Source organism: Macrotis lagotis, chromosome X (genome assembly GCF_037893015.1).
Source record: "Macrotis lagotis isolate mMagLag1 chromosome X, bilby.v1.9.chrom.fasta, whole genome shotgun sequence".
NCBI lineage: Eukaryota > Metazoa > Chordata > Mammalia > Peramelemorphia > Peramelidae > Macrotis > Macrotis lagotis.
The window spans coordinates 548,299,046-548,316,396 of record NC_133666.1 but is presented as its reverse complement, the minus strand read 5'-3'; positions in this window follow the sequence as shown (position 1 = coordinate 548,316,396).

The following is a 17,351-nucleotide window of genomic DNA, read 5'->3' as shown; positions in this document are numbered from 1 at the left end:
CCCCCCAAAAATAAAGACCCACTTGAGTGATAAAGTATAGGGGAGAGAGAAATTAAAATTAAAATTAAAAAATAATAGTAATAATTGTAGTTATGGCCAGGTGGCACAGTGACAGAGCACTAGCCCTGGAGCCAGGAGCACTCAAGCCCATATCTGGCCCTGTACGCCCAACAATCACCCAGCTGTATAACATGCAAGCCACCCCAACCGCACTGCCCTGCAAAAACCAAAGAAAGAAAAATAAAGACCTAAAATAAAATAAAATAGTAATAATAGTAGGGGTGGCTGGGTGGAGGACAGAGCATTGGCCCTTGAGCCAGGAGCACCTGGGTCCAAATTCGGCCTCAGACACCCAACGATCACCCTGCTATGTGGCCCCAGGCAGGCCACCCAGCCCCATCTGCCCTGCACCCTGCCCCCCAAAATAATAATAATAAAAATGTACTTCAGTCTGTGTTCCAACACCACCAACTCTGTCGCAGGTAGATTACATTCTTTATGATAAATCCATCACAAAAGTTACTTCCATATTTTTCCAACGATGCCATTGCTGATCGCAACTCCCTCCTTTCATATTTCTCCACTACCATGTACTATATTTTCTCTCTCCTTTCACTGACTCTGCTGTAGGGTCGTTGACTGGCTCAGCATACAGATCCCTGGCCCTGGGGCCAAGAGGCCCTGAGCCCTCATACCACCCCTTAGGCCCAGCATCCACCTGGCCCTATGGTCCTGAACAGGCCATCCAATCCCAGCCCCTTGCAAGACATAAAAAAGAAAATGCATTATATATGAGCACTCTCCCCCCCCATGGTCCATCCTCTCCATCACTCACATCCCCCTCTTCCCCCTGTCCCCCCCCCTTACTCCAGATGTCTCTACCCCATTGAGTATATATGCTGTTTCCTCTCCTAGCCACCTCTGATGAGAGCAAAGATTTCCTCATTCCCCCTTGCCTTCTCCCCTTCCATATCATTGCAATAGCTCATTGTAATAAAGAAAAATCTTATTATATGAAATATCTTGTACTATTCCCCCTCTCCTTTTTCTTTCTCCCATTACATTTCCCTTTTTTCTATTGACTCCATTTTTACACCATATTTTATCTTCAAATTCAGCTTTCTCCTGTGCTTCATCTATAAAATTTCCTTCTACCTGCTCTCTTAATTGAGAAGGTTCATATGAGTATTATCAGTGTCATTTTTCTATACAGGAATACATGTAGCTAATCATCATTAAGTCCCTCATATTTTCCTCTTCTCCTCCAATCTCTATGCTCCACCTGAGTCCTGTATCTGAAGATTGAACCTTCTGTTCAGCTCTGGCCATTCCAACAGGAACATTTGAAATTCCCCTGGTTCATTGAAAGTCCATCTTTTCCCCTGGAAGAGAACATTCAGTTTTGCCGGGTAGTTCATTCTTGGCTGCATTCTGAGCTCTTTTGCCTTCCAGAATATTATATTCCAAGCCCTATAAGCTTTTAATGTAGTTGCTGCTAAGTCCTGTGTGGTCCTGACTACAGTTCCATGATATTTTAATTGTGTCCTGGCTGCTTGTAATATTGTCTCTTTGACTTAGGAGTTCTGGAACTTGGCTATAATATTCCTGGGGGTTGTTTTTTTTGGATCTCTTTCTTGGGGAGATCGGTGGATTCTCTCCATTTCTATTTTGCCCTCTGCTTCTAGGATACCAGGGCAATTTTCCTGTAATAATTCTTTAAAAATGATGTCAAGGCCTGGTCATGACTTTGAGGTATTCCAATAATTTTTAAATTATCTTTCCTAAGTCTGTTTTCCATATCAGTTGTTTTTTCAATGAGATGTTTCATATTTTCTTCTAATTTTTCATTCTTTTGGTTTTGAAGTATTGAGTTCTGATTTCTCATAAATTCATCAATCTCCCTGAGTTCTATTCTTTGTCTGAAGGATTTGTTTTCCTCAGAGAGCTTTCTTATCTCCTTTTCCATCTAACCAATTCTGTTTTTTAAAGCATTCTTCTCCTCAATAACTTTTTGAACTGTTTCATCCATTTGACCTAAGCTGGTTTTTAGTATGCTATTTTCTTCAGCATTTTTTTGGATTTCCTTGACTAAGCTGCTGATTTCATTTTCATGTTTTTCCTGCATCTCTCTCTCTCTCTCTTTAGTTTTTGCAAGGTAATGGGGTTAAGTGGCTTGCCCAAGGCCACACAGCTAGGTAATTATTAAGTGTCTGAGGCTAGATTTGAACTCAGGTACTCCTGACTCCAAGGCCAGTGCTCTATCCACTGTGCTACCTAGCTGCCCCCCTCTCATTTCTTTTCCCAGTTTTTCTTCTATCTCCCTCATTTGATTTTCAGTCTTTTTTGAGCTCTGTCATAGCCTGAGCCCAATTTCTGGTTTTTTTTTTGGAGTCTTTAGATGCAGGAGCTTTCCTCATCTTCAGACTGAGTGTTTTGATCCTTCTTGGGCTCACAAGCAAAATATTTCTCAGTGGTGTTCTTCTTGTTTCCCTGCTTGCTCATTTTCCCAGCCTAAGCCTGGTTTTGGGGTGCTTCCTGAGCTTTTGGGACACTCCCACAAGGGTCTCAGTGTGTGAGGCTCTGTCCTCCCTCCTGGTCTGTGAATGACCATAAGCACCTCCCTCTGCCATGGGCCTGAAGTGGGGGGGACCCTGCTGTTCTATGGTGGGGCCTAGACTGCTATCAGGATCTGAATGTGGTCAGAGCCCCAGAGTCCTGTTCCAGGGGCAGAGGACAGAGCTCTGCAGTCTCTCTCTCTCTCTTCACTCTCCTCCCTAGGTTCAATGGGCTCATGCCCTGGGGGTGCCTGCTTACCAGCTCCGACTGCTTCTGTTTCCTGGATCTGGGCTGCTGAAAGACCAAGTTGCTTGCTGTGTGCCCTGAGAGCTGGGCTTCACATGCTCTCTCTGGCAGAGGTCCCCCCACTGTTCTCCCAGGTTGTGCCCAATGCTCCCCGGGGTGTAGCTCAGGAAACTCCCCTGCTGCTGTGTACTGGCTCCCAGCGCCCTGGGGCTGCCTCTGGGTGGTGAAGTTTTTTTGGCTCTGGTGGGCCACCCCTCTGGTGGGCTGCCCCTCCAACCCCGAGAAGCAGAGCCTTTCTGCTCTTTTCCAGGTTACCTTGAGTAGGAGAACTGCCTCCCTGGGTCCCTCTGTGGGTTCTGTCTCTAGAAACTTTAGAGTCCTTAGTTTAGAAGTTTTACGAGAGAGCGCCTAAGAGATGTTCCTCTCTTGTTGCCATCTTGGCTCCGCCCCCAGTTTGGGGGAATTTAAAAGAGAATAGAGGGGGCAGCTAGGTGGCACAGTGGATAGAGCACTGACTCTGGAATCAGGAGGACTTAAGTTCAAATCCCACCTCAGACACTTCATTAATTACCCAGCTGCATGATGTTAGGCAAGTCACTTAACCCCATTGCCTTGCAAAAAAAAACAAAACAGATAGAGAGAGAATGAAAAAAAAAAAGGTTCTACAACTTTAAATAACAACAATAGAAGACATATCTATAGTACATTAAGCTTTTCAAAAGCATTTTACATATCTTATCTCATTTGATCTTCACAACAATCATGTGTGAAAGATGGCATGAGAATTATTATACCCATTTTGTATTTGAGGAAACTAAAGCTTAGAGAAATGGTTTGCCCATAGTTATATATCAGAAGTAGGACAAATCTAGCATTCTGTCTGTGCTGTACTACCTTGGCCTTTATTTCTACAAAATTTCATCTTATAAAATAATGAATGAAACAAAGTTATAAATGAATAAATTGGGGAAGAAGAGAAGCTAGATAAGTGGGAAGACTATAACTAGAGTTTGGTAGATGAAAAGTACATAATTGAAATGTTTTTTTAATAGTTGTAAAGAGAACTGTATTTTTGCTATTTTGCATGAAATCTATATATCTTGCTCCAGTCTTTCCCTGCTGAACTTCTGTCCTGCATCACCAATTACATATCAGAAATTTCAAACCAGACATCTGTGATACATCTCAAATGCATCCTGTCTCAAATAAAATGAGTTCCTCTCTCAAGACCAAGTTGGTTACACCTGTGCCTTGGAATTTCTGTAGAGGAAAATATCTTTTCTGATCCTTATTTGTTTTGCTAACTGTTGAGGTTTTGCTTGAGCAGGGAAGTGGGAACTGGGAGATGGGGGGGGGAGTATCAATTTTCTCTAAAGGCGGGGTGGCTAGGTGGCGTAGTGGATAAAGCACTGGCCTTGGAATCAGGAGTACCTGGGTTCAAATCCAGTCTCAGACACTTAGTAATTACCTAGCTGTGTGGCCTTGGGCAAGCCACTTAACCCCATTTGCCCTGCAAAAAAAAAAAAAAATTTCTGTAAAGACAACCAATTTGGAAGGTGGTTTGAAAAGTCAAGGATCACATTCCATCACTGCCAAAGCATCCTAGAAGACAGTCTCTCCTCCTTTGTACTTCACTGAATTTCTCTGGTACAATCTAAACACCAATTTCTTTATGAGGTTTCTCCTAATTCTCTCAAGTGCTATCCTCACTTCTTCATTCGTATTTATTCTCTTTATATTTATTCTGTATATATATGTTCTTATTGTCTCCCCATTACAATGTAAGTTTTCTGTATTCTTTGTATTTGTATTCCCAGTTACTAGTTCACAGTAGGAGTTTAATAAATTCTAGCTGATTGACTGCAGATTGATGAGGTCAAATTTTCAAAGAACCATTTTCTCCTGAGTCTTAGATTTGTTGTAGTTCAGTTGTATATGAATTATTCATGACCCCATTAGGGGTTTTCTTGGCAAAGATACTGCAGTGGTTAGCCATGTCCTTTTCCAACTTATTTTACAGATGAGGAAATTGAGGCAAACTAAGTGACTTTCTCAGAGTCACTAGTATAGTGTCTAAGGTCAGATTTGAACTCAGGAAAATGAGCCTTTCTGATTCCAGGTCTCATACTCTATTCTCTATACCACCTACTTGCCCCTTTATTTACATTATATAGTGAGAAAAGCAATGATTTTAGTATCCTGGAAATTAGGTTTGAGTCCCAGTGCTGGACATATTTCCTATGTGATCTTGGGCCAATGAATAAAGCTTCCTGAATCTTATTTCCAATTCTTGCACTTTTTATCGTAGAAAAATGCTTTGCAAAGCCTAAATCAAGATATAAATTAATTGCTATCAAGTTTTTAGACACTAGCTAAAGTATAATGGAAAGAATACTTGATTAGAAATTGGGAAACCTGGTTTCTGTCTTTAATTGATTACTAAGTTTTTGACCTTGGGCAAGTCATTAACCTTTCTCTGAGGAGGACAGTCTTTTAATCTCTAAAATGATCAAGCTGGACTAGATAATTTCTAAGATCCAGCTTTCTGTGATTCTGTGTTTCTAATGATTCACATAAATTAAAAGATCAGAAGGGACCATAGGCTGGTACTGCTAGACATTCTTCTCCTCATTATAACATATTACACAGCTGATGCTAGAAACATCCTTGAAGCTTAAAGAATGGCAAAACCACCCATAAACAGTATGAAAAAGCAAGTTATATCAGTCTATTCTGAAATAGAAATCGAAACCACAGAAGTTCCAAATACCTTGCTATGGAAAACAAATGTTTTCTGTACCACCAGCTGCCCCAGGTGGTTTGCACAAAAAAAAACTAGAGAAAATAAGAGGTTTTTTTAAAGGAAGTTATTTGGAGGCACAATCTGCAGTGATAATTTTGCATTAAACTCACATCCACAATTGTTAAGTATCAGGTCTGCCAACTATACTTGAGTTTTCATCAGGTGATCTTCAAGATTTAACCAGTTCCTAACAAGACACAACTGAGACATATCTCATTTAACCATAACCATGTTGCTCACTGTTATTAGCTAATCTTTTTTTTTTTTAATGCTTCAGTCTGTATTCAGACACCATCAGCTGTCTTTGGGATGAATAGCATTCTTTATCATAAGTCCATCAGAGAAATTGCTTCAATATTTTCCCCACAGTTGCTATTGTTAACTGTAATTCCTTCCATCCTATTCCCCCCCAACCCCATTTATTCTATTCTCTCTCTCCTTTCACCCTGTCCCTCCTCAGAAGTGAGTTGCATTGACTACCTCCTTCCACAATCTTCTCTCTTCTATCACCTACAACCCCCCTCCCCATCTCCTTTCTCCCATACCTTTTCTCTATTTTCCTCAAAGTTAAGATAGATTTCTATACCCAATTGAGTATTTATGTTATTTCTTCTCTGAGCCACTTTTTTTTAGGTTTTTGCAAGGCAAATGGGGTTAAGTGGCTTGCCCAAGGCCACACAGCTAGGCAATTATTAAATGTCTAAGGCTGGATTTGAACCCAGGTACTCCTGACTCCAAGGCCGGTGCTTTATCCACTGCGCCACCTAGCCGCCCCTTCTGAGCTACTTCTAATGAGAGCAAACACTCACTCACTCCCTCTCACCTTCCCCCTCTTCCATTCTATTGTAATGTATTCTATTGCCTTTCTATTTCTCCTTTCCCTTTCTTCCAGTATATTCCTTTCTCACTCATTGACTCTACCTTTTTAATATATTTTACCATCAAATTCAACTCCCTCCTGTGCCTTGTCTATATATGCACCTTCTAACTGACCTAATAAACAGAAGATTCATGAGTTTTCAGTATCATCTTCCCATGCAGGAATGCACAGTTCAACATCCTTAAGTCTTTCATAATTTGCCCTTTCTGTCCATCCTCTCCATGTTTCACCTGAGTCCTGTACTTGAAGATCAAACTTTCTGTTCAGCTGTGGTCATTTCAACAGGAAAATCTCCTAATTCAATGAATATCCATCTTTTCCCCTGAAAGAGTATGGTCAGTTTTGCTGAGTAGTTGATTCTCAGCTCTTTTGCCTTCTGGAATATCATATTCCAAGTTCTATGAGCCCTTAATGTAGACGCTGTTAAACCTGTGTTGTCTTGCATTTGAATTGCTTTTTTTTCTGGTTGTTGGTAATATTTTCTCCGTGACTTGGGAGTTCTGTAATTTGGCTATAATATTCCAGTTTTATTTTGAGATCTCTTTCAAGTGATAAGTGGATTCCCTCAATTTCTATTTTCCCCCTCTGCTTCTAGAAAACCTGGATTATTTCTTGAAATAATATAGTCTCTTTTCTTGGTCAGGACTTTCAGGTAGTCCAATAATTTTTAAATTTTCTCTTGTGGATCTGTCTTCTAGGTCAATTGTTTTTCTAATGAGATATTTCACATTTTCTTCTAACTTTTCATTCTTTTGGTTTTGTTTTATTCTTTCTTGATTTCTTACAAAGTCTTTGAATTCCCTTAGCTCCATTCTACATTTAAGAAATTATTTTCTTCAGAGAGCTTTTGCATCTCCTTTTCCAGCTGGCCAATTCTGCTTTTTAAAGCTTTCATTCTTCTCCTCATTGGTCTTTTGGACTGCTTTTTCCAATTTACCCAAACTGGTTTTTAAGATGTTATTTTCATCAATTATTTTTTTTATCTCCTTCACCAGACTGCTTACTTGGTTTTCATAATAATCCCACATCGCTCTCATTTCTTTTCCCAATTTTTCCTCTACCTCTCTTACTTGATTTTCAAAATTTTTGAGTTCTTCCATAGCCTGAGACCAATATATTTTTCTTGGAGACTTTGGATATGGGAACTTTGACTTTGTTATCTTCCCAGTGTATTTTGATCCTCCATAGGACCAGAGTGATTGTCTATGGTCGATTTTTTTCCTTCTATTGTTTGCTCATTTCCCCAGTCTTTGACTTGATTTTAACTCTTTGTTAAGGTGGAGCTCTGCTTCCAGGGTCGAGAACACACTGTCCCAAGCATTTGAGGGTTTTTACAGCTATTTTCAGGGACATCCCCTGCCCCACCCCCAGGGATCTGCAAGGTCTCCCTTCCTCCAAGGTCTTATGTATCTATGACTGCTCTCCTGACTCTGGTCTGTGGTTGATCACAATCACTCTTTTCTGTCCTGGAACTGTGAGGATGGTCCCTGCTGTGTTACAGGCAGTGAAATCCATTGTACTCAGGTTCCTTTTCCTGAAACTGGGACCCCAGATTGGGACCCAGATCTGAGTATAGGTGAAGCAACAGAGTCCTTTCTCAGGGATAGCAAAGAGACCTCTGCAATCTCCCCTAATCCCCTTATTGTCAGTTGACTGAGCACTCTGAAAGTAGTTGCCAGATGGCTCCCCAAAACTATTCCTGGTACTTTGGGGCAATGCTGAGGCCTCCACTGGATTGGGTTGTCCTCTCACTCTTGAGGGGCAAAGTTTTTCTGCTGAGATTCCCAATTATCCTAGACAATTCCTGGGCTAAGAGGTCTGGAAACCACTGCCATTGCCACAGACTCAGGTGCCCCCAGGGACCCAGGCACCCTGTGGGCTGTTCCTGGATGGCTAGACCCAGTTTACTACAGAGTGGCCCAGGCTGATCTGTGGGCCCCTTCTAACCCTGGTGTAACAGATCTTTCCCGTGGATCTTCCAAGTTATCTTGGGCTGGAAAATTGTTTCATTTAGTCCTTTTGTAGGTTCTGTCACTCTAGAATTTGGTTAGAATCATTATTTTAAAAAGGGTATAAATATCACTTGCACAAAAATATTCATAGCAGTCCTGTTAGTGTTGGCTAAGAATTGGAAATTAAGTGAATGTCCTTCAATTGGGGAATGGCTTAACAAACTGTGGTACATATATGTCATGAAACACTATTGTTCTATTAGAAACCAGGAGAAATGGGAATTCAGAGAAGCCTGGAAGGATTTGCATGAATTGATGCTGAGTAAGATGAGCAGAACCAGAAGAACACTGTACACCCTAACAGCAACATGGAGGTGATGATCAACCTTAATGGACTTGCTAGTGCAACAATCAGGCACAATTTGGGGCTTTCTGAAATGGAGAATACCATCTGTATCCAGAGAAAGAACTGTGGAGTTTGAACAAGGACCAAAGCCCATTACCTTTAATTTTAAAAAAAGTTATCTTATTATGTAATTTTGCTATCTCTTATACTTTATTTTTCTTCCTTAAGGAGATGATTTCTCTCTCATCACATTCAACTTAGATCAATGCATACCATGGAAACAATGTAAAGACTAACAGACTGCCTTCTGTGGGGGGTGGGAAAAGGAAAGCAAGTACAGGGGGAAAATTGTAAAATTCAAAATATAAAAAATCTTTTAAAAAAAAAAAGAAAGGAGAAGGGTCCTTAATGGAGCATTCCTGAGGTTTACCTAAATTTTAATAATTTTTTATTTCCTACTTCTGCATAAAAGGCATGTCTAATAAATAATAATAAAAGCTGCAACAAATAAATAAATACATCATTTGGAATGGTTTGGAGGAGAGCTTGCTGGAGTCTCTGCCTATATTCTGCCATCTTGGATCTGCCTTCCTATTAGCTAACCTTGAAGAGACACACCAGGAGATGAAAGGTAAGAGAATGAAATACATAGATAAAAACCTATCAAGGAGAGGCTTTCCATACAAAGACTTCACATCCTAGGGACAATCTAGCAATTGAATTACTTTTTATCATCTGTAATACTTATCTGTACAAAAATGTGAAACCTAGGTTTATTTAATGATTTGTTTAGTAGTTGAACTATGATGTCCAAGAACCAAGAAATAATCACTATGTCCCTCAAGATGGGTGGATAGATTATGTACAGGTTTTTCCAAAGGAAGATAACAGGTTCCTCATATCCTATATAAACATGCAAAGTAACAATATGAGTTATGATATAATTGAGAGAACAGATAGGTAGTATAGTGGATACATAGATAGTATCTTTGGCAAACAAAGTACAAATAGGGATCACAAACAATCTAACACAACTGAAAAAAGACTGAACAGCAATATAAATATAGAATATAGTACAACCTTTATTTCAATCCACAGAAAATGCAGGTGCAAAAGATTCACAGAAGCCCATAAATAGATATAAAAAGTCTAAAAAATACTCAAGATAGAAAATCAACTCTCCCAGAAATGGAATTGAACTTGAGGTGGCCATCAGGGCAACCTATTGATGTTTCAGTGAATCCCCCCCCCCAACTTCCACATAGTTATCTCAATGTTCGTATAACTTTGTGGTTTAGTTTCCTTCAAATAGAAGAAACATCTTCTAGGGTGTGTATGAAGCTGACAAATAGTCTCCTCCCCATTGGTCATTTCCTCTCCAAATAATTCATAGCAATAAAAGAGAATAGCAAGGTCTTTTTTTTAATATCTAAGACAACCTTTGAAAATTGAAGAAAGTAAACTTTGGTATGCATTTAAATTCTACAGTTCCTTCTCTGGAAATGGATGGCATTTTCTATCACAAATCTTTTTAAATTGTCTTTTATTATGGTACTGCTTAAAAGAACAAGTCCATTACAGTTGATCATGACCCAATGTTGCTATGCTATAATGTTCTTCTGGTTCTGCTTAATTCACTCTGCAACAATTCATGCAAGTCTTTCCAGCCTTTCTGAAATAATGTCCCTCATGACTTTTTATTGATCAATAGTGTTCCATCATATTCATATACCACAATTTGTTTAGTCATTCCGCAATTGATGGGCATCCCCTCAATTTTAAATTTTTTGCATTGAAAAGAGAATATTGCTGTTCTCTTGTGCACTTACTGCTCTATCCACTCTACCCCATCCTACATGGTGTTAGGCTTTTCCTAAAAGAAGGATGCTAGTGAGGAAATCTCTAGAATGCCAATGACTGAACTCTCAAAACCTATCCTTCTACAGGAAGCACTTCCCAACCCATCTTAATTCTAATGCCTTCTTCTGTAGATTATTTTCTATTTATACTCTAAATAATTTGTCTCTATTTGTTTGCAAGTGGTCTTTGGAATTAGATTGTGAACTCTTTCACCTTTCTTTTTCATTTTTTCTTTGGAAGCAGTCATGGCTAAGAGTCATACAGCTAGTAAGCATCTGAGACTGGGTCTGAATTCAAGTTCTCCTGACTTCAGGACTTGTGCTCTCTCCACTGTGCTGGCTGTCCTCTTTCTTTGCATTCCTAACACTTAATACAATGTCTGGCACTTAATAAATCTTTATCACCAAACTCATTCTAAAGGATAGAAGAGAACTGAAATCTAGGGATCAGATCTGCCATGTATCAATGGAAGTTGGGAGAGTAACTCCAAAACATATGCTATATGTAGAAAGTTCTATTATAGCTATAATTAGTTTCATGCACTTACTTTCTTTTCCATTCTCTTCTATTTTGCTCACAGTTCTTATCAGTATTGTTCTCATTTACATGTATCTTGAAAACGTCCTATTTAAAATGTTATTCAGGTATATCATAGGTGTTCTATTTTTGCAAAGGAGGTTTGGAATGCACTTCTCAGAGTCCTTCCTCTCTTTATTTATGATATAGCTCTGAAACCTTTCCTGTTTCTACCTAATGCAATTGCTTCCATCCCAAATTACCCTTATTGAATTACTTTGCATTTTTTCACTTTTATGTGTTATACTCACTTATCTATGTTTGCTTTATTATCTTACTCAATAGAAAATAAGCTTAGGGTTGCTTTATTTGTATCTGTAAATTTAGTGCTCTGTACAGTGGGTGGAACAAACAAATGTTTGTTCATTGAGAAAAGAGGGTCTTATATTTTATCTGATGGACAACCTTTCTTCTTGTGGGCCAAGAGATGTGCTCTCTAAATTGTTTTAACCATTATTAAGGGGTCCTTTGATCTTTTTTTTGTGTGTGTGTTACTCTATTTTCCAGAAACACTGGACCCAGAGTACCTAAAAGGCCTTGAACATGACATTGATGAAGCTCTCCTAAGCTGATATAATTTGCTGTTTGCACCCCAAATTGCACTTCCTATTGTCTTTGGTAGTCAAAATAAGTGACAACTATCTTGTGCAGCTGGGACCTTTATAGATAGCAGACCATCCTATTTTCACGGTTTAGCAGTTTCCAAGAGAATAGAATATTACTTTGGCCATTGACTTAGCCCTCCTATTGGGAAGGGTCTTGTGTCCCTTATCCTTTCCTCCTCCCATACCATTTGTAGTTTGCTTACTGAAGAAATTAGAGGCATTTGACTTTTATTTTTATTATTACCTTTGGAGTTAAAATTCCCAAGAGTGGTTAAAGTTTTTATGATTTCTTGTCCTACATCACAATGATGATAATAGCCTACTTTTAACTTAACATGGTACTTTTGGATTGCAAAGTTAATCTACTATAAGGGACAAATACAAAAAAAGGAAGCTGAAAACCAGGAGGGAAGAAGGCACTTCATTAAAACTGACTTCTCTTGCTCATTGATTTCCCCATAGTATTTAAGTGCTGTTATTGACCAGTCCCTTGGTTATATTAAACTCATTTTTCTAACTTGAATAAAACTTCTTGATGGGCAGAGAATACATGTTCTACATTACTTGACCCCTTCCAGGCTTCTTATGCTCTACTCTCTCCCTAGTTCACTGTTTGTGATGTAGTAACTCGGCCCTCCTTGTTGTTCCTCACACAACACATTCCTCCATTTCTAGGTTGTTTTCATTAGCTGTTTTCCATTCCTGGGACTCTCTTCCTTCTCTTCTTCACCTTCTGACTTCTGGATTACTTCAAGTCTCAGTTTAAATCCTCCATCTTCTCTGAAAAGCTTCCCCCCCCAAAGATCCTTAATCTTAATGCCCTCTCCCTATGATTATCTCCAATTTATCCTATACGCATCTTATTTGTATATAATTATTTGCATGTTTTCTCTCCCTATTGGATTACCTAGATTGTGGGCTCCTTGAGAATAGAGACCTTTTTTTTTTCTTTCTTTAGCTGCCCATTGCATGTCACATAGTGGGAACTTAATGATACTTGTTGACTCAGTTCATTTTGCTGATTCTGATTTCCCAAGTTCAAAGGAAATAGAATTGGTGCACAATATAAATACTATTTGTTTACTGACTTACTGATTGCTGTAGTCTTTCCCCTAACTAGCTGACTCTTTTCCCTTAAAATATACTCCTAAAAATTCAAGACCTTTATCATTACCAGCTGAGTGATATATGTTGGTTCCTTTCTTTTGGAACCTGCCAGGAAGCAGCCCACCATATTGTTTTCTATTTGTTGCTCCACCAGCAATAATATTATTTAGCAGCACCCTCAGTGACAAACCAGCTTGGCAGTGACAACAATCACTCCAGACCAAAAAAAAATCCTATTCTATTGGCAACATTATCTCTGAATCAACCTGGTCTTCCAATGCCCAAATTAATTCTATTATGGTATTATAGTAGATAAAGAAGAGGAGAGAGTACCATAGAAAGGAGATTGGGGGGGGGGTGTCTAAGATTTAGGACAAGTCATAGATGGAATTGGTATAATAGCAAAAGAAATGAACTAAGCATCAGACTATGTTTGGTAGAAGTTGACTAATTTGCCATAGGCCAGTAGTTGAGACAGGATACACAAAAGCAGGTGTGGTGTTTAATTCCATGATAGGACCAAACAATGTAAAAATTGTATGTACTAGACAAGTGTGAGCTGGAAAAGTAATGAATCAGAAAGTGAGCAAACACAAAGAAAATTAGTACCTAGATAAGGTTGTAGACTCAATTGCCATAAAAAGGCTAGTGCTAGGATTTTATTTTGCTTAGCCATATCTTTTTATTGTAACACAAAAGCTCATTGGATTTACATCTGGAAGGAACTTTAAGAGATCATTGAATACAACCCCCTCATTTAACAGATAAGGAACATGAGGCCCACTGAAGTTAAAGGAAACCATCAAGGTTTATATAGAAAGTATCATAGTAATAATTCAAACCCTAGCTCTCAGAACCAAAATCCAGGCTTCTTTCTAGTAATGCGGAATTATTTTGCATTTTGCTTTTAATCACTAAACTTCAGATTTTTTTTTTGTTTGGTCTCGACCTGTGTTTTCATAAGCAGCACTAAGGGGCAGTTTTGCATATTTTGACTAGAGAATAAATGAAAACTATCTTTATTTCAATGTTCAGCTGTATATAATCCCAACAGTTATATAATACTATTGGGGCAGCTAGGTGGCACAGTGGATAAGAGCACGGTCCTTGGAGTCAGGAGGACCTGAGTTCAAATCCAACCCCAGACATTTAATAATGGCTTAACTGTGTGACCTTGGGCAAGTCAATTAACTTCTTTGCCTTAAATTAAAAAAAAACACTAACATATTGGCCCTCTGTCACTTACTGAATACTCTTTGAGAGTTTTGGTTGCTAAAAATCTGATCTCTGTGCTAGTATGGTAATTCACTTCTTCAAATTTAGCTACACTAATTGGTTCTGAGATGACTGACACATAGTCTCTGGAACAGTCCCAATATTTCAAAAGGAACTACTTTTACTACTATACTTTTAAACCTAAATCACCTTGCCTTTCACTGAATGACCAATAATAGCCCCCAGCCTCTTTGGTTCATTGTTTAGGTTTTGGTGTTAATAATTATATTGTTTTTAGTTCTACCCAGAAACTTTGAGGGTCTTTCTCTCCCAGACTGATTTTTTTTTTGTGATAGCAAATGTTTGTTGTTGTTGTTGTTGTTGTTGTACAGTTCTTTTAGTCCTGTCTTTAGTTCTTTCTAGTAATGAGGAATTATTTTGCATTTTGCTTTTAATCATTTTGAGGTTTTCTTGGCAATGATATTGGAATGGTTTGCCATTTACTTCTCTAGCTAATTTTACAGATGAGGAACTGAGGTTAAACAGGGTTATTGGGAGGAAGTGACTTGCCCAGTATCACACTGCTAGTAAGTATCTGAGGTCACATTTGAACTCAGGAAGATGAATCTTCTTGACTTCAGACCCAGTGCTCTATCCACTGCTCACTCCATGTGATCTCTCCTTTCCAGAGAAAAGCAGTTTGGTACCATGGGCACTGGGGTGGACCAGGAGTCAGGAATCAGTCTATCACCAGATACTGATTAAGTGCCTACTCTCTGCTGGAGATAGAAAATACAAAGCAAACCATCCTCCGCCTTCTAGGAGTTTACATTCTAATGAGAGAGAGTAGGTACATCCATAAGTTATGCACAAGAAAAAATAGAAGAAATACAAAGGACAGAGAAAACAATAATTGTGAAGAATATTCAAAGTTTTATGCAGAAAGTAAAGCTTTAGTTAAGACTTGAAGGAAACCTGGGACTCAAGGTGGCAGAAATGGGGAAGGAGGGCATTCAGGAATGGAGGGAGGACATCCAGTACAAAGTCATGGAGATGGGATGCAGTGCAGTGTCCTGTGGGGAAGAGGAAGAAACTCAGCTTATCTCAATTACAGACTAAATCAGTGAAAAAAACATTTAGGTACTAGGTGATAAAATGGATACAGAGCAGTTAAGAGTTAGAGGAGTTAGAACTGAATTCAAATTCAGCCTCAGGTACTTACTAGCCCCACTTTGTATTGAACCTAGGCCAATTGTAAAGTGGGGATCAAAGCACCTGCCTCACAGGATTATGGGGAGGCTCCAATGAGATATTTGTAAAGTGTTCAGCCAAGGTATTTGTGAAGTGATGCACAGTGGAAGATCAATAAATACTTCTGCCTTTCTTTTCCCTTATTTGTACTAGGTACAAAGCTAAACAGAATAGATATAAATTCAACCAAAAAGAAAAGCAGTCCCTGCCCTCAAGGAGTTTGCATTCCAATGATGGAAAACAATATATAAAAGAGGAACTAAACCTGGGAGGATGGGACTTGGGGACTCAGTTCACCTAATGAGGGTTAATTTGGGCCCTTCCCTTCCCAAATGGAGGTTCCAAGACCCCAGTGGCAAAAGGGATTGGAAGGACTTCAAAGAAGGTAGTAATGCATATAATAAAGGGAAGTTGTGTTCAAGTCATGAAAAGCTCTAAATGTCAAAAAAAAAAGCAGTACATGTATGATTTGAGGGGTAATGTGAGCCATTGTAATTTATCAAGCTCCGGGGGTGACGACACAAATCAAGTACACAAATGTACTTTAGGAAAACCATTGGTGGCTAGGAGACATAAAATATGAATCAGAGGGAGCATTTTAGTCTTAAGGCAGAGAGATCATTTCAGAAGGGTAATGAGAACCTGACCTGGGATGGTGGCAAATCTCCATTAGCAGTCACTGGGTGTTGCAGACATCCCTAAGGGGGAAAATTCACATAGCTTTGAGTGGTTTTAGCATAACACATATTGTTCCTGGAGGTCTTAGCTTAACTGATAAGGCACAAAGGTTCTGGGTTTGGGAGGAGTCATTCCTTCTGGACTTAACACCTGAAATCCAGTTGATGGGCCAGTAGCTTTTCAGATTCTAGCTTCTGGTAGTGAAATTATATTAAAAAAACCCTTCTCAAAGCTCCATTTTTGGTGGTCTGATTCCTTGTATTCAAGCCTTTGTAATCATCAGTGAACTTAAGAAAAATATTAACAAAGGTGGATAAATCTAATTCTATTTTGTTCTTAAGGCCAAACCCTGGAGATTTATTCCTTATTGGGACAAACTCTGAAAGTTAACACATTATTTTTTACTTATAGTCTTTTAAAATACTTTGTTTTTCTAACTCCATATGATGGTAATTTTTAACAATCTTGTTTTTTGCAAAGCTTTGAGTTTTACAATTTTTCACCCTCCCTTCTTTCTCTCCTCTATCCCTGACAAGAAGAAATCTAATATAAGCTCTAAATTTATAACCAACCTAAACACAGATCGATACTAACATGTTGGAGAGAAGAATCAGATCCAAACAGCAAAAGAAAACATGGGCGGGGGGAAAGAGATGATACATAAGACAACTTTTAAAAATTGAAGATAATAAGCTTTGGTCTTTATTTAAGCTCCATAGTTCCTTCTCTGGATATGGATGGCATTCTCCATAAGGTCTTTTAAAATTGTCTTGATTATTGTGCTGCTGAAATGAATGAGTTCATCATGGTTGATCATGACCCCATGTTGTTAAGGTATATGATGTTCTTCCGGTTCTGCTCATTTCATTCAGCATCAGTTCATACAAGACTTTTCAGGCTTTTCTGAAATCCCATCCTTCATGACTTGTTATTTTTAAGGTCAAACTCTGAAAGGTCCTCATCACTCACTACTTTTATGCTTCCTTTTGATTGTTGTCTTCTCCCATTAAGATGGCATACTCTTTGAGGGCAGAGATTATCTTTTTTGTCTCTGTAGAGCTGTCTCTGTAGTGCCTGATACTTAGTAGGGACTTGTTTGCCCTTCCTTCTAGAAGTGGACCATGCACATGATAGAATTTGAGTGAGGGGAAGCTGGGTTGTTACCAGTCTCACTATCTCTTCCTGATCCATCTGGGTCCAGTGGCCAGATATGAATCAAGAAGACTGCAGGTGACCCTGGATGGGGTTATAATACCTACCTCCCAGGATTGTTATG